An 18,191-nucleotide genomic window follows, 5' to 3' on the forward strand; every position below is an offset into this window, starting at 1 on the left:
ACATACTCAAGTCCCGCAGTCAGCCCTGCAGAACCCATAAATATGAAAAGCAGCCCTCTGTATACAGAGGTTTCCTATCCCGTGAGTACTGTGTTTTCAATTTGCATTTGGTTGAAAAAATATCTGTGTATAAGTGGACCCTCCAGTTCAAACCCATATTGTTTTTTTGTTTGTTTGTTTTTGAGACAGAGTCTCACTCTGTTGCCAGGCTGGAATGCAGTGGCACAATCTCTTCTCACTGCAACCTCCACATCCCAGGTTCAAGCGACTCTCCCGCCTCAGCCTCCTGAGTAGCTGGGACTACAGGCATGCCACCACACCTGGCTAATTTTTGTATTTTTGGTAGAGATGGAGTTTCACCATGTTGGCCAGGATGGTCTTGATTTCTTGACCTCGTGATCCACCCTCCCTCAGCCTCCCTAAGTGCTGGGATTACAGGCGTGAGCCACGGCGCCTGGCCTTAAACCTACACTGTTTACGGGTCAACTGTACACATGTTTATATTCATAGAATATTTCCAGACACGTTTAGAGGAAACTAGGAACATTGGTTGCCTCTGGGGAGGGCATTTTGGATCGCTGGGGGAAGAGCTGAAAAGATAATTTCTTTTTATTGTAGAGCATTTTGTACCTTTTAAGTTTTGAACCACAAGTACTTTAGTCAAAACTAAAGTGATTGAAAAAAGCAAAGTAGAATAAATGTTGAGGACTGAAGAGAGACCTTTGGGCTTGGAGAACAGGAGCCATGGATGGTCCTCAGGAAAGTTTCAACGGAGTTACAGAAATAGAGCACTTTGGCCAGGCACGGTGGCTCATACCTGTAATCCCTGCATTTTGGGAGGCCGAGGCAGGTGGATTGCTTGAGCCCAAGAGTTTGGGAGGCCAAGGAGGGTGGATCATCTGAGGTCAGGAGTTTGAGACCAGCCTGACCAGCATGATGAAACCCTGTCTCTACTAAAAATACAAAAATTAGCCAGACGTGGTGGCGGGCACCTGTAACCCAGTTACTTGGGTGGCTGAGACAGAAGAATCACTTGAACCCAGGAGGCAGAGGTTGCAGTGAGCCGAGATCGCCTGTGCAACGTTGCAAAACAAAACCCCATCTCTACAAAAAGTACAAAAATTAGCCAGGCATGGTGGTGCACATGCCTGTGGTTCCAGCTACTTGGGAGGCTAAGGCGGGAGGATCACTTGAGTCCAGGCGTTCGAGGTGCAGTAGCATGATCATGCTACTGCACTCCAGCCTGGGAAACAGAACAAGACCTTGTCTCAAAAAATAATAAATAATTTTTTAAAAAACGTAAAGGAAAAAAAAAGAAATAGAGTTCCTCCTGGGGTAGAGTGTGTGGAAAACAGGAGGAGAGGAAGTGAGAGGATACACTCAGACCACTCTTCCGAGATGCCTGGGAGAGCAGGGGAGCTTTCCTCTCTGTGTCCGTGACCCCGCCTTCACAGGTGGACACCTGAGCCAAACACAGCTACTTCCTGGGCTGGCCAGCAGCCTGTGAGGTAGCAAGTGCTCTAAACTATGCCCTTTCAGGAACAAATTTGGCTAATCAAGTTTCTCTGTATTCAGCCTTTAAACTGGGGAATATGTAAAGCATCAAGGAAGAGCCAAGAGTGAAGCCAAAGAGATGCACAGAGATGGGCAGTTGGTTGACTGGGTGCTGTGGCTCATGCCTGTAATCCCAGCACTTTGGGAGGCCAAGGCGGGCAGATCACCTCAGGTCGGAAGTTTGAGACCAGACTGGCCAACACGGAGAAACCCTGTCTCTACTAAAAATACAAAATTAGCCAGGTATGGAGGCACACGCCTGTAATCCCAGCTACTTGGGAGGCTGAGGCAGGAGAATCGCTTGAACCTGGGAGGCAGAGTTTGCAGTGAGCCAAGATCGCACCATTGCACTCCAGCCTGGGCAACAGAGTGAAATTGCATCTCAAAAAAAAAGAGAGAGGCAGCTGGATTGAGGGACCCTGTTAGGCTGTGCAGGGTCAAAACCACCAGTGAGTAAAGCAAGCTGAGAGGTAAAGACACAGTGAGCAGGAGGAGTGAACAATCCTGAGAGAATGAAAGCACCAAAAATAGAGAAAATAGGCTGGGTGCAGTGGCTCACGCCTGTAACCCCAGCACTTTGGGAGGCCAAGAAGGGCGGATCATCTGAAGTCAGGAGTTTGAGACCAGCCTGACCAGCATGATGAAACCCTGTCTCTACTAAAAATACAAAAATTAGCTGAATGTGGTGGCAGGCGCCTGTAACCCAGTTACTTGGGTGACTGAGACAGGAGAATCACTTGAACTCGGGAGGCAGAGGTTGCAGTGAGCCGAGATCGCGCCACTGCCCTCCAGCCTGAGCAACAAGAGTGAAACTCCATCTCAAAAAATAAAAAAATAGAGAAAATAGAGAAGGTAGCTGCACAACCAACATGACTCCACACAGCTTGGGCCAAGATCCATGGGCTTCTGTGACTGAGATTGCCAGGCCTGCTTTAGGCAGGGGGAGATCTCAAAGTGTGGGGCCTGGACCAGCAGCATCAGTATCACCTGCAGGCTTGTTAGAAATGCACAGTCTCTGGCCTCATCTCGGTCCTACTGAATCAAAAACCCTGGAGGTGAGAGGCCCTGAGATCTGGGCTTTCACCAGCCCTCCAGGTGATTCTGGTGTGCTTTAGTATGCGATCCACTATCTTATACCCAGTCTCCACAAGGACCAGCTGTAACAGGACTCCCATGCGTGGATCCCTGGCTGTGTCTCTTTACCACAAATGCCACTGCTAAAGCTAGCATAAGCTCTCTAGCATAAGATCTCATTTCCTTCACCAAAAGAGCCTAACACAGCCATGCCCTGCTGGTCAAGCTAACTCCTATTCTTTTTTTTTTTTTTTTTTTTTGAGACGGAGTCTCGCTCTGTCGCCCAGGCTGGAGTGCAGTGGCCGCATCTCAGCTCACTGCAAGCTCCGCCTCCCGGGTCTATGCCATTCTCCTGCCTCAGCCTCCCGAGTAGCTGGGACTACAGGCGCCCGCCACCTCACCCGGCTAGTTTTTTGTATTTTTTAGTAGAGACGGGGTTTCACCGTATTTAGCCAGGCTGGTCTCGATCTCCTGACCTTGTGATCCGCCCGTCTCGGCCTCCCAAAGTGCTGGGATTACAGGCTTGAGCCACCGCACCCGGCCTGCTAACTCCTATTCTTACTGTTGTAGCAGGACGAGCCACAGACAAAACTCCTCAGACACCGAGTTAAAGAAGGAAGGGGTTTATTCGGCCGGGGGGGCATCGGCAAGACTCCTGTCTCAAGCGCCGAGCTCCCCGAGTGAGCAGGGCTCACAACTCTAAGAGGGTGCGTGTGAGGGGGTCGTGATTGATTGAGCAAGCAGCGGGTACGTGACTGGGGGCTGCATGCACTGGTAATTAGATCGTAACAAAACAGGATAGGGATTTTCACAGTGCATTTCTATACAATGTCTGTAATCTCTAGATAACAGAACCGATTAGGTCAGGGGTCGATCTTTAACTACCAGGCCCAGGGTGCGGTGCCAGGCTGTCTGACTATGGATTTCATTTCTGCCTTTGAGTTTTTACTTCTTCTTTCTTTGGAGGCAGAAATTGGGCATAAGACGATATGAGGGGTGGTCTCCTCCCTTACTGCGAGTCACCTTCTCCAAGAAGCCTTCCCTGCGGATCTATCCCAGTCTAAGTTAGACATCACTCCTCCGTGTTCCTGCAGCCATCCTTGTTGTGCGAAACACCTATCAACACCAGTGGGGATGGCACCAGGTTCAAGAGGCCGAAGAAGAGACCCAAAGCCAGCCAATGAGACATGAGGTTTTTATTGGGTACTTACATATGGGGGAGAATGTCCAGGGCAGTGGGCTGAGCAGGAGAACTGCAACCACTTGCAAAAGGCACACAGTTTCAATAGCATTTTCACATAGGATCCTCCCTCTGACAACCTCCACCCAGCAACCTTCATTTAACCCCGAACAAACGGCCTGGGTCCCCTGTACAGCCCGAATTCCACAGGATGGGGATAGGGTCGGGCGCTCAGAGGTTCTTCATAGACAAGGAATGAATCTCCGGGTAAGCCATGCCTGGATTCCTTAGCTCAGAACTCCTAACCGCATGCAGGGGCGTCTGCCATGTGAGGTCCTTCTCAGGGTATGCTTAAGTTATGCTATCAGGTGAGTTTACCATACACCGCACCCACCCCCAACCCCCTGCAACTTCTAGCATAACACTATCACCCTGTCATGTCAGCAAGGATTTACTAGTGCACCTCCCACTAAAGTGGGACTATGTCTTCTCTTATCTCCAGCACTCGGTACTCAATTAATACTAGCTATTAATAACTATTATTATTAAGCAGTCTATACATAGAAGAGGGAGGAGAGAATGCTTATTATTTTATATAAACCATAGCAGTTCCTTTAACTGTCTAACTGCTCTCTCGTGAGTTTGCCCAGCAGGACAAGGCTGCTGAGCCAAGTGATAATTATTAGTAATCCTAAGTTGAATTAAACTCATTGTTTCTGTGCAGGGAAGTGCAGGTGGTTAGCAGATGATCACTGGGCAGAAGCAACAGAAGATGGCCAGGTGGCATGCCCAGTGGACTGGGCCTGTGTTTGGTGTACGTATAAAAGTTCCCTTCCCTCAAGGATCCTGCCTACCAGGGAGGCAGACACATATCAGATCACCATAACACAAATGGTAAGTTCTACAGGGATGGTACAACAATGAGATACAGGGAGAGGGACTGGGCGCAGTGTCTCTCACCTGTTATCCCAGCACCTTAGGAGGCTGCAGTGAGTAGATTGCTTGAGCCTAGGAATTCAAGACCAGCATGGGCAACATGGCAAACCCTAACTCTACAAAAAATACAAACATTAGCCAGGAGTGGTGATGTACACCTGTAGTCCCAGCTACTCAGGAGGCTGAGGTAGGAGGATCACCTGAGCCCAGGAAATGGAGGATACAGTGAGCTGAGATTGCACCACTGCACTCCAGCCTGGGTGACATAGTGAGTTCCTGTCTTAATGATAATAATAATAATGGGAGAGGGAGTAAATAAAAGAGTACTGAATATAGACATATAGCATATACATGTGAGCCAAAACCATGAGTGGATAAAGGGAGAATATGCATAGCTGCTACTATCTTCATTTCTTTTCTTTTCTTTTCTTTTCTTTCCTTTTTTGAGATGGAGTTTTGCTCTTGTCACCCAGGCTGGAGTACAGTGGCGCGATCTCAGCTCACTCCAATCTCCTCATCCGAGGATCAAGTGATTCTCCTGCTTCAGCCTCCTGAGCAGCTGGGATTACATGCATGCGCCACCAGGCCCAGCTAATTTTGTATTTTTTAGTAGAGACGGGGTTTTTCCCTGTTGGTCAGGCTGGTCTTGAACTCCTGACCTCAGGTGATCCACATACCTCAGCCTCCTGAAGTGCTGGGATTACAGGCGTGAGCCAGCGTGCCCAGCCTACTATCCTCATTTCTATGCTAGTCACAGGGCTGCAGTTTGATAAGCCTTTCTTCTTTCACTAGTCATTCCATGTTCCATTTCCTCAGCCAGTACCTCAGCTGCTCAAGTTCTTTACCTGGGGGGTGACTCAAATCTTCACTCCCAAAGGGGCTGAATCCTTGGTAGGCCTACCTTTTTTACTTGCTATATTTTTACACTTAACTTCTCTTATTGGGTATGGTAGTACTAAGAGGTGTTCCAGAGACTGCTCTGGGTTCCAGACATGGCCCTCCTTGCCTCTATTGTGTGACAGTCACCAAATTCCCCCTGGTAATTGGAATCAATCACTCCAACCAGTAGTTCATGGCCAAGTGGCCATCTTATCTCCAAATCAATGGAAGCATCATGATGTCTCCTAGTGGAAGAATTCCCAAGACCAATCTATTCTCTCTGAAGCCTGCTACCTGGAGGCTTCATCTACATGATAAAACTTTGGTCTCCACAACCCCTTATTGTAACCCACATATTCCTTTCTATTAATAATAATTCTTACAACAAATTGCCAATCAGAAAATGTTTAAATCTACCTATGATCTAGAAGCCCCTACTTCGAGTTGTCCCACATTTCTGGACTGAATCAATGTATATCTTACATGTATTTGATTGATGTCCCATGTCTCCCTAAAATGTATAAAACTAGGCTGTGCACCAACCACCTTGGTCACATGTTCTCAGGATCTCCTGAGGGCTGTGTCACTGGCCATCAGTCATTCATATTTAGCTCAGAATAAATCTCTTCAAATATTTTAGAGCTTGACATTTTTGTCAACCATTTTAAGACCAGAATGTTTAACAAGTGAGATTCTCAATCTAGCCCTGTAATCACAAAGCAACTCATCTTTTTTTGGCTTACACAGGTAAGTAAAAAATTTATTTTGCCAAGGTTAATGACATGCCCAGGAGGCAGGTATCTATGCCTTTCTCCAAAGATAATTTTGAAGGCTTCAATATTTAAAGGGGAAAAACAGGCTGGAGAGGAAAGAAGGAGGGTATGGTAATCCACATGTTGCAAGAGAAAAGGAACAGGTAAGGGAATAGTCAGTTGTGTATTCATCTCCTGATCAGTAAATCATGAGATAAGATGAATATAGAGGAGCTACCTGTTGAGATATTTAACATTTTATCTGTAGCTATCTGCTCAGAAACAAAAGGAAAGGCAGTTTCTTACATACTCAGCTTTCAGCTTGATTTTTTTTCCTTTTGTCATAGTGAATCGGGGTCCCAAGTTTTTATTTTCCTTTTATATTCCTCCCCTGTTTTCTTTTGAAAATCTTTTGGAGAAAACATTTTAGAAGAAAATGAGTCGCTGGTCTTGGATTTTGCTGATCTTTCATGGATAAGAGAGTTTATTCCTAGACAAATAGGTCCTATGTTGTTGGGAAAGCTCATTTGGAACAGGTTGTGAACTCTCATGTCCTATGAAGAAAAAAAAAAAAAATGGGGGAAGGAAAAGAGAAAGAAAACAGAGGGGGAAAAGGAAGCAATAACCGAAAAAAAAAAGGAAAGAAAAATCCCAGAAAACTGATACACGCCATATTACTCTGAAGTCCACACATCAGTAGGCAGATATGAAAATGATTTATGTATATAAATAGGTTGCTATCATTTTCTTCCAAAGTTTAAGTTGTCTAGCTCCAGCATTTCAAATCCGGAAAAATGGGGAGGAGGAAAAAGAAAGAAAGAAAAAAAATTGAAAACATTATTTTAAGACTTGTGGACAGGAAAAATTTCTGGCTTCAGTCCAAATTGTAGAAAATAATAAAAATTGGAAAACACTAGACAAGGCTAGAATCTAATAACATGTGTACTATACGTTATTTTGAAACATAATTTTTCTCTCTCTAATTTCCCAATTTTATTAAAGAAAAAATCATAGTAGGACCAGTTTATTTGTAAAATAAGTTTTAGCCTTTTTGTACTTGGCTTGATTATTTGCATAAAGTGCAGCAAGAATAATCATTTGCTATGTAGACTCTCTATTTTTTTTTAAGTTGACTTTGCTGGAAGCTTTTCCTCAAGGCATCTGAGATTAGACCTTTTTAAAAACCTCAGGCTCAGCCTGGGTGACTTCCTCTTTTCAGTATCCCAAGAAAACTTGGGATTCCTGGGCCTGTCAGAAACCAACATTCTTTCTTGCCACAGATCAGACCCCTATGAAGGACAAGGTATGGGACCAGTTTTTCTGAAGGGCTTTAATTGGCTCTATAGGTCAACCTCATTTCCTCAAGGCAATCTGAAAATATGCCATTCCAGTCAAAGACTTGGGAAAATAAGCAGAGTCTCCAGGTATGGCCTGTAATAAAACAAAGCAGATTCTTACGGAACTTATACAAATAAGTATATTGCCATAAATTAAGAACACTCACAAATAGTTTCTGAATTTCAGAGAAATTAGGTAGAGAGAAATAAATTATGTTGTAAATTTTGCTTGCTAGAATATACTTTACTCAACTGTTAAAAACTGTAAATAGCTTCAAAGAAGAAACAGTTTTCTTGACTCTGAAAAACAAAACAAAAAGAATAAGCAAATGTTTTAAACAAAAAGTAATGAAAGATTATTTCAGGCTTCTGTTAGTTTAATCCATGCAATTAACTTCTGTTCTTCCAGTATTGGATCAACAATCCTCATGAAAACATCAGCTCTCCATGAGAGTCCTGGAAGTTTTTCTCTCGATTCCAATGGCACAGTCTCTAAAATTATCAGAGTACTCAGAGTTCTATAGTTGATTATAAACCACTCTGTAAAAGGATCAAAGTAAAACAACAATTGTGGATGACAAAGTCTTAGAACAGCCATGGTTAAAGACACAAATGACAAGGAAATTTGGTTACTTATGTGGCATGCAATAATTTTAAAAAATAATCATAATTACTACCATAATCTATACTAATACATATCAGAATTATAGGAATTTCATATAATTTTGGAAGGCATACTAATAACACATTTATATAAATATAATCCAAAGAAGGTTAAACACCATTTCATATTTAATAACACTTTCTGTATGCTTTTGTTACACCAAATAAGCTGAAAATGTCTCTTTTGGACTTCAGAGGACCTAAATTCAAAAAATTAATGAGGTCAAAAGGATTGAGTTTAGAATTTGACTTTGGAAAGTTGGCCAAACATAAAAAGTTTAAAAAACACTTGATATCACAAAATAGGATCACAAGTCATTGTAAAATAAGTCATTTATTTAGACCACATTATAACTCAAATATTTCCCAAAAAAAAGAGGCAGAAATCTTTATTCTTTGAGAAAGGAGACTTAATTTCCTAAATGATAAGCCTTAAAAAAGACAACATGAGGCCAATTATATCTCTCTTAAATCTTATCAACAAATCTATTAAATTTTAATCATCTTGACCATAAGATAAAATTTTCATAAACTTTGTTATAATTGTTTGTATTTTTTTTTTTTTTTTTTTGAGACAGAGTCTCGCTCTGTTGCCCAGGCTGGAGTGCAGTGGCCGGATCTCAGCTCACTGCAAGCTCGGCCTCCCAGGTTTACGCCATTCTCCTGCCTCAGCCTCCGAGTAGCTGGGACTACAGGCGCACGCCACCTCGCCCGGCTAGTTTTTTTTTTTTTTTTTTGTATTTTTTAGTAGAGACGGGGTTTCACCGTGTTAGCCAGGATGGTCTCGATCTCCTGACCTCGTGATCCACCATCTCGGCCTCCCAAAGTGCTGGGATTACAGGCTTGAGCCACCGCGCCCGGTCTTTTTTTTTTTTTTTTGAGACGGAGTCTCGCTCTGTCACCCAGGCTACAGTGCAATGGTGTGATCTCAGCTCACTGCAACCTCCACCTCCTGGGTTCAAGCAATTCTCTCACCTCAGCCTCCCAAGAAGCTGGGATTACAGGCACCTGCCACCAAGCCTGGCTAATTTTTTGTATTTTCAGTAGAGACAGGGTTTCACCATGTTGGTCAGGCTGGTCTTGAACTCCTGACCTCAAGTGATCCACCCGCTTCTGCCTCCCAAAATGCTGGGATTAGAGGTATGAGCTACCACACCCAGCCTATTTCCCATTGTTATAATTTATCTATAACTTATAAAGTTGTAAAATAGGCTGGGCACAGTGGCTCACGCGTGTAATCCCAGCACTTTGGGAGGCTGTGGCAGGCGGATCACCTGAGGTCAGGAGTTCAAGACCAGCCTGGCCAACAAGGCAAAACCCCATCTCTACTAAAAATATAAAAATCAGTTAGGCATGGTGGCAGAAGCCTGTAATCCCAGCCACTTGGGAGGCTGAGGTGAGAGAATTGCTTGAACCCAGGTGGTGGAGGGTGTAGTAAGCCAAGATCACACCACTGTACTTCAGCCTGGGCGACAAAGCAAGACTCTATCTCAAAAAAAAAAAAAAGGTGGTATAATTCTCCAGGAAAACCTTGTTACTCTGACACAGGGACCCAGATGCTGGTATTGTATCAGTGTGCTTTTGATCTTAATGTTTAATTTATAGAAAAACTCTGAACAATTTTCTCTCTCAAAATCAGCCTTTACAATCTCACGTGCCAACCTCTTCTGCAATAGTCTCTGGGCCTAGAGAAGTTGAATAGTTTTAATTTTTGGCCCAGTGTCTCATTAACACAGTTTATTTTGATTGTCATCTTCTCTGGATCTGAAGATGAGGCTTTAACTGCTGTCAGTGTTTAAGGTTTAGCAGGATTTGAAGTCCTTTTTAGACCCAAGAGTCAAAGCCCTATAACTTAACAGCACAAGGACTTTAAAAGCAATGTAGACAGTAATGTAGATGTAATAGCCTTGGGTTTTTCATCTTAGTTTTCCTAAGCAAATCAAAACTTAATGACAATGACATAGGAATTATTTCAAAAAATGTAAAATCTGTTTGTTAGGCCAGTTATCAAATGGCAAATGAAAAGACTTTCTGCAGTGTGATTGTTTTTCCCTACAGGGAGTACATTCAGATAACCTGCAAGTCAAAGCTCTGAAAATGGTACTTGAATTAGTTGAACATAGGAAGACTGTGTCTGGGGTCATAAGTGAAAATCTTTGATTTCATAGAACAATGTAAAGCCAAGAGCGCAGAACGTTTTATTGGAAGAAAATATTTCCTTCAGTCCTTTAAGATAAAATATTTTTAGCATCGGGCCACACAGCAGTTAGAACCTGAGGAGATTACTTCTGAAAACTGCAACAGTCATCACTTAAAGTTACTTCCCTGGTAACCATTTTTACAACCTATAAATTTCAGTTATTTACATAAGTAAGAACCTCGAGGTTAAATAAATAGACTTTTTTTTTTTTTTTTGCCAATAACTCGGAATTTCATTGTTTTCATTAAAGCAACAACATTAAAGGTAATTCTCTTTTGGGCTACATTTATAGCTTTATAGCCCTCATGCCAAATTTTGACACCTTATAATATTTCGCAGAGATAAATATAAAACCGCTTGACCAATAAATCTAAACAATAATGTATGTTGACAATTCAGAAGGCATTTCTAATTTTATTTTGCCAATAATTTTTAAACCAGCTTATTTATTAAAGATTTATGAGTCCTGTGAACCTGAAAAAGCATTTGAGCTTAAAGTCTCTATTTTTCTGATAAAATATTTGATTTAAGTGCCTCTTTTTTTTTTCTTTAAGCTAATCAGAGCTCTTTTATGTATTTCGGGTAGTGAAACGTATACACAACACAAATGCATAGATGAATCAGACACACAGGTAGAAGTAGATCTTGTAGATTCATGAGACTCCCTTTTGGCAGGACACGGTGACTCACACCTGTAATCCCAGCACTTTGGGAGGCTGAGGCAGGCAAATCACTTGAGGTCAGGAGCTTGAGACCAGCCTGGCCAACATAATAAAACCCCGTCTCTACTAAAAATACAAAAATTAGCCAGGCATAGTGGCAGGCGCCTGTAATCCCAGCTACTTGGGAGGCTGAGGCAGGAGAATCACTTAAACCTAGGAGGTAGAGGTTGCAGTGAGCCAAGATGGTGCCACTGTAGCCCAGGCAACAGAGCAAGACTCCATCTAAAAAGAAAAAAAAAAAAAAGATTCATAAGACACCCTTTTTTTGAGATAAGGTCTCATACTCTGTCACCCAGGCTGGAGTGCAGTGGCACAATCATAGTTCTCTGCAGCCTTGACCGTGTGGGCCCAAGTAATCCTTCTGCCTCAGCCTCCTGCATTATCTGGGTGTAAAGGTAAACTGAGGCTGGAGCCGAACCGGGAACAAAAACACAAGGCAAATGGCAGTGAGAATAGCCTTTATTAGGACTCGCAGGCGAGGTTCCTCGGTCCGAAGGTGCGGGTGAGGAAGTCGCGCTGAGGGAGGAGGGTAGGGGCTTTTTTTATAGCCTGAGAGGTAGGGAAGCTGGTTGTACAAAGAGGGCCTGGGGGGTCTTGAAACTACTAGGGCAGGAGTTGAGTAAAGGTCATGAGGAAGGGGTCTTTGGAAACTGTTAACCGAAACTGCTGTTTAGGAACTTGTGGAATGCAGGTGAGCTGCAGGTCATGGGGGAGTGTGGTTGCCCAGCCGGAACCTCTGACGTATGCAAGTCTGCGGGTGTGTTCAAAGAGGAAGGGAAGTCTCGAACAGAGGACCTGCTACGCCGGGTGGCGCCGCCATGTCGGGTCTAGATCCCTGCCTAACACTGGGACTACAGGCATGTGTCACTATACCCGGCTAATTTTTATATTTTTCATAAAGATGGGGTCTCCTTATGTTGCTCAGGCTGGTCTCAAACTCCTAGCCTCAAGCAATCCTCCCATCTCGTCCTCCCAAAGTACTAGGATTACAGGCGTGAGCCACCGCACCCAACCAAAGACCCCTTTTGTCCTCCTACTTTAGACTTCCAATTTCTTGGGTTTTGTTTCTTTTTCTTTCTTTTTCTTTCTTTTTTTCTTTTTTTGTGAGACAGTGTCTCGGACAGGCTAGAGTGCCGTAGCATGATCTCAGCTCACTGCAACCTCCACCTCCTGGGTTCAAGTGATTCTCCTGTCTCAGCCTCCTGAATAGCTGGGATTACAGGCAGGAACCACCATGCCCAGCCAAGACTTCCAATTTTTTGATAACCTGTTTCATTACCCCAGGCAATTGTCAGTAAGACAGCCCTGAATGTGCATACTAAAGGAACAACTCTTAGGTGAAAATCAGATAGCAACATTTATATCTCAAAGTAGAGAGAGAGTGTGTGTGGTGTGTTAGAGAAAGATTAAAAATGCCTGGCAAGTCAAACGTAAAAGTATAGAAATCTACCACGGGATTGTATAAGGAGATCACTTTAATTTAGACAAGTAGTTTTAAAATTAGTCTCTATCTTTTAACTGGATCTCTGAGCTCTGAGCAGAGCTCACAGGGAATCCTGGGTCTCCAAAAAAAAGACAGCTGTGGTGGGACTAGGCCACATTATGCTTTTACAGTGCACTTTGTTACAAAGACTTTTCTCTAAGTGTCTAAACCACGCCCTTTCTTATCTTAAACACCCAAGAGCAGCCCCTCTTGTAAATAACCGTAAACCAACAAGTATCTGAGACAAGTCTCAATCAATTTAGTTTATTTTGCAAAGTTAAGGACATTCCCAGGACACAGCCTCAGGAGGTCCTGACAACATATGCCCAAAGTAGTTGGGCTACACCTTAGTTTTATACATTTAAGGGAGACATAAGGCACTAGTCAATACATATAAGATGTACATTGGTGGGACAACTTGAAGAAGCTGGTGGTGGGGGTAAGATTGGGCTTCCAGGTCATAGGTAGATGCAAAGATTTCCTGACTGGCAATTAGTTGAAAGAGTTTATCTAAAGATCTAGAATCAATAGAAGGGAGTGTCTGCATTAAGATAGGTAGTTTTGGAGACCAAGGTTCTTGTTATGCAGATGAAGCCTTCAAGCTTCAGAGAAAATAGACTGTGTTTCTTATCAGAGTTAAAAAGTCTGCTCTGGACCGGCATGTTGGCTCACACCTGTAATCCTAGCACTTTGGGAGGCCAAGGTGGGCGGATCACCTGAGGTCAGGAGTTCAAGACCAGCCTGGCCAACATGGCGAAACCCCATCTTTACTAAAAATACAAAAATTAGAAAGTCCTGGTGGTGTGTGCCTGTAATCCCAGCTACTCAGGAGGCTGAGGCAGGAGAATAACTTGAACCCAGGAGGTGGAGATTGCAGTGAGCCAAGATAGCACCACTGCACTTCAGCCTGGGTAGCAGCAAGACTCCATCTCAAAAAAAAAAAAAAAAAATTCTGTTCTATCAGCCTTAAGGTCTCTGCTTTAATGCTAATGCTGGCCAGCTGTGCCTGAATTCCAAAGGGAGGAGGATATAATATCCGATCTCCACTTCCCATCATGACCTGAACTAGTTTTTCAGGTTAACTTTGGAATACCCTTGGCCAAGGGGAGGGTCCACCAGTTGGTTGGGGGGCACTTAGAATTGTATTTTTGGTTTATATAACTATTTGAGTCAAAAGAAAAATCAGACAACACAATACAAAAACAAGCAGTTTAAGATCTGAGCAGAAATTGTCTGTTCATCCTCTTGGGATTCCATAAGGAAACACAGAGGAAGATTCCCCAAAAAGGAGTCTGGCACCTTCTCTGTTTTCGTCAAGGACTCCCAGGCTGTTAGAAATTAGTTTAGGTTCCTCATACAGTAGAGGATGGCAAAAGGAAGGAGAGACAGGCAGAAGTAAGTGGAGAGAACAGAATTCAGTTGACTGAGAATTTAAAAAAAAAAAAAAAAAAAACAAACTTTTTCTCAAAAAACAAGATCCTGGGAGAGAGAGAGAGAGAAAAAAAAAAAAAAAGGATAAAGTCCCTTTAAATATGCACATATACATATTGGATATCAACTTAGAAGTTTATTTTGCCAAGGTTAGGGACAATGCCTGGAAGAAATAAACATGGACTTATAGAAACAGTCTGTGGTCTGTGCCTTTGTCCAAAGATGATTTTGAGTGCTTCAGTATTTAAGGGGCAAAAGCGAGCTGGAGGGGGAAAAGGGAGGGCATGGTAATCCAGGTGTTGCAAGAGAAAAGAAGCAGGTAGGGTGATAGTTGATTATGCATTCATCTCGCACTCTGTAAATGGACAGGTTATATAAGATAAGGCCCCTGTGGAGATATTTCACCTTTTATCTGTAGCTATCTGCTTACGAACAAAAGAAAAGGCAGCTTCTTGCATGACTCAGCTTTCAGCTTGATTTTTTCCTTTAGCATGGTGAATTGGGGTCCCGAGTTTTTTATTTTCCTTTCACACATGTTTGAATAATGGAGCAGTGAATCTTTTATGGAAAGACAATGGGGATAGCTTCTAAAGTTTTTCAGCCATTTTTCTGGCATCTTTGGGCCACCCTAGAAGTACCACTTGCATGGCTGGCAGTACTTCCTCAGGCGTATCCCATCGTGCTGTGGCCATCCAGTTACTTGCCTCCCCGGGTCCCATCTCATGTGTATAATCTGACACAAATTGGGAGGTCCACAGTCACGGACTCCTGTGAGAATTCTAAATTCCTCAGCAAATTTTTTGGGGTTTTCTCTAAGGTTTGGAAAATCTTTTGCTATGACTCTGAGTTCAATTTTTCACTAGTTTTTTTACTCGGTTTTGAGCAAAAGTAGTTATAGGAACCAGACGTGGCTGTTCTGAGGGCCTAACTTCCCATCGCTCATCATCTTCAGGGTATAAGCATAACTGGGCAAAAGGATTAGTAGGTGTAGGCTGAGAAAATGGGTGAACAAATACATTGAGGATAAAGGGAGGAAATGGTCAAAGTCATGTCAGTTACCATAAAATTATTTTTATTTTCATCTTTAATTCATCTCTTAAGCTTTTCAGTTTCCTTATTTGCCTTTAAAAAGGAGTCTTTTTGAGAGGCAATTTTGGAACCAGTCAACCTTTTAGAAGCCTTCGTCTACCAAACAGGAAATGCATTCCATTGTTTCTGAGATATGTGTGATCCCTCCTTTTCCAATGTGCCCCATAACTGAACAGTTTTATCCAGCTCAAAACTTCTCATTGTTGTGAACCTAGGAATTAAGTTTTAGTTTTTTTTAAAAAAAAGTTTTAACCCATCCCACTGCCACTTTAAATGGTCTCTAGCAAGGTGCATTCATTTCTCTAGAAAACCACAGATTTGGGGTCCATAATTTCTGAACATACTATTGGCTTGTGAACACCTGTGGACAGAGGACTCCCAGACTCCTTAGATGCTGATGAACACGTCATACACTGTCCCTCTAAAATTTTACCTACCTGAAGCCTCCAACTGAACCCAGTCCAGTTCCCACTGGACACCCAGTTCAACCTCTGGGTCCAGTCAAAAATAAAATTACTCCTGTAATCCCAATACTTTGAGAGGCTGAGGCAGGAGGATCACTTGAACCCAAGAGTTCAAGGCCAGTCTGGACAACATAGCAAGGCCCCCATGTCTACGAAAAAATATGTTTTAAAAAAATTAACCAGGCATGGTGGCATGTACCTGTAGTCCCAGCTACTCTGGAGGCTTAGATGGGAGGATTGCTTTGAACCCTGCTTTGTTCAAGGCTGCAGTGAGCCATGATCACACCCTTGTACTCCAGCCGGGGTGACAAAGTGAGATCCTGTCTCGAAATAAATTAATTAATTAATTAAATAAAATAGAACTGCTCAGATGGACACAGTGGCTTATGCCTGTAATCCCAGCATTTTAGGAGGCTGAGGTGGGTGGATCACTTGAGGTCAGGAGTTCCAAACCAGCCTGACCAACATGTAGAAACCCTGTCTCTACTAAAGTACAAAAATTAGCTGCGCATGGTGGCGTGTGCCTGTAATCCCAGCTACTCAGGAGGCTGAGACACAAGAACTGCTTGCATCCAGGGGGCGGAGGTTGCAGTGAGCTAGATCGTGCCACTGCACTGCACCCTGGGCAACAGAGCAAGACTCCATATCAGATAAAATAAAATAAAATAAATAAAATTACTCAAACTTGGAGAACTCAGGACACAAACTGTGGAGATCAAAATCCAAGAGATACTCACTCAGGACCTCCAGATGCAGTGAGAAAGCAGTGAGCATGGTGGGCTCAGCAGGCACCTCATGCCTCCTTCCTTGATGCTCCTGGGGGTTGCTGGGTGTCTTAGTCCATTTTGTGTTGCTAAAACAAAATTCCACAGACTGAATAATTTATAAAGAACAGAGATTTATTTCTCATAGTTCTGGAGGCTGGGAAGTCCAAAGTCAAAGGGCCTGCATCTGACAAGGGCCTTCTTGAGCTGAACTCATCCTTTTTCAGGAACCCACTCTCCTGATAACTAGCCCACTCTGCCTATAACAGCATTACCCCATAGATGAGGGCAAGCCCTCGTGACCTAATAATCACCTCTTAAAGGTCTTCCCTCTCAACACCACTGCTTTAGGAATTAAGTTCACAACATACAAACAGTCGGGGACACATTCAAACTATAGCAGTGGGATGGGGGTGATTGTCACCTTTGGATCCCTATTTTGACACCAAACTGCAAATGAAAAACCTGAAGCACAATAAAATTGCAAACTGTTTATTTGAGTAAGAAGTAATTCATGAATTGGGTACACTGGACCAAAACAGGTTTAGTATTCCAATGACAAATCATCAGGGGCAAGTATTTTGGGGGTAAATTCAGAAGCAAAATTTAAAAATTATTTGATTATGTTTGCAATTACAAAATTGCCTTTTTTGTTGGAAAGTCCTTAGTGACATAATCATATAAATTGGCTGCTTATGATTGGCTGAGGTTAAGTTTTCTGCCTAACATAAGCATGCACCAGAAATGACTCAAGTTAAGTTTTACCTATATTTACAGTTTTGACCCAAGTTAAGTTTCACTGATGTTCACAGCCTAAGCAAGGTTAAGGCTACTTTAAGGCCTAGCTGGTTTTATTTGCTCAGGAATTTTGTTTCTTTTCTTAGAGAGGGGGTCTCTACAGCTCACTATAACCTCGAATTCCTGGGCTTAAGCCATCCTTCTGCCTGAGCCTCCTTAGTAGCTAGGACTACAAGGGCATGCCACCACACACAGCTAACTATATTGCCCAGACTGGTTTCAAATTCCTGGCTTCAAGTGACCCTCCCAGCTTAGTCTCCCAAAGCACTGGGACTACAGGTGTGAGCCACAGCACCTGGCCTGCTCAGGAATTTTTTAGGCCCAGTCTCCATTTATAATTTTGTTTTAACAAAGGTAATAATTCATGGAGGTTCTCCTACATCTACTCCTTGATTCCAGACCCATATGTCTATGGGGAAATCAGTGTCATATTTTGGTCAAGACTCAAAGCCCATACCACGTCCTATAAAACCTACAACCTCAGTGTCTCAGGTTAGTGACCCCAATTGGTATCACTTTGGGAGGCCAAAGCAGGAGGATCACTTGAGCCCAGGAGTTTGAGACCAGCCTGCGCAACATAGTGAGACCTCATCTGTATTTAAAAGAAGAAGACAAGACAAGACAAGAAAAAAGAAGTCTGGACACCAGCTCCATGTGGCCTCTCCTCTGATGTTCTAATTCTGATGTCCCTAAACTACTTCTTGTCCCTTCTGCCCCCCACCCTAGGGGTGGTAGCTGCTTTCTGTGCTTACTCTCTCTGGATTAGTTCAGTGTGCTACTTTTGCTCTTTCAGACAATGGGAAGTGAACTGTGGTGGGAAGAAAAGCCAGAGTGTTTGACCCCCTCCCTCTCTATCTCCAGGGGA

General features: G+C 43.1%; 1 protein-coding gene and 1 long non-coding RNA gene across 3 annotated transcripts in view; one reads left to right on the forward strand and one right to left on the reverse strand.

Annotated features, from left to right (window-relative positions):
• C18H18orf32 (chromosome 18 C18orf32 homolog) overlaps positions 1-18,191 on the forward strand; it is an 88,225-nt gene that overhangs the window by 22,688 nt on the left and 47,346 nt on the right. The gene's annotated exons all lie outside the window — the stretch shown is intronic.
• Positions 8,084-18,191, reverse strand: part of LOC126941331 (uncharacterized) — a 38,317-nt gene continuing 28,209 nt past the window's right edge. The window contains exons 2-3 of one of the 2 annotated variants that reach the window (XR_007721251.1): positions 16,502-16,617; positions 8,084-8,252 (exon numbers count right to left, since the gene is read on the reverse strand). This is a non-coding gene — a long non-coding RNA (uncharacterized LOC126941331). Of the gene's footprint in view, positions 8,253-15,351; positions 15,512-16,501; positions 16,618-18,191 lie in introns of those variants that run through there. The other variant, XR_007721252.1, reaches the window with a different exon arrangement.

The sequence above is a fragment of the Macaca thibetana genome, chromosome 18 (genome assembly GCF_024542745.1).
Source record: "Macaca thibetana thibetana isolate TM-01 chromosome 18, ASM2454274v1, whole genome shotgun sequence".
NCBI classification, from domain to species: Eukaryota; Metazoa; Chordata; class Mammalia; order Primates; family Cercopithecidae; genus Macaca; species Macaca thibetana.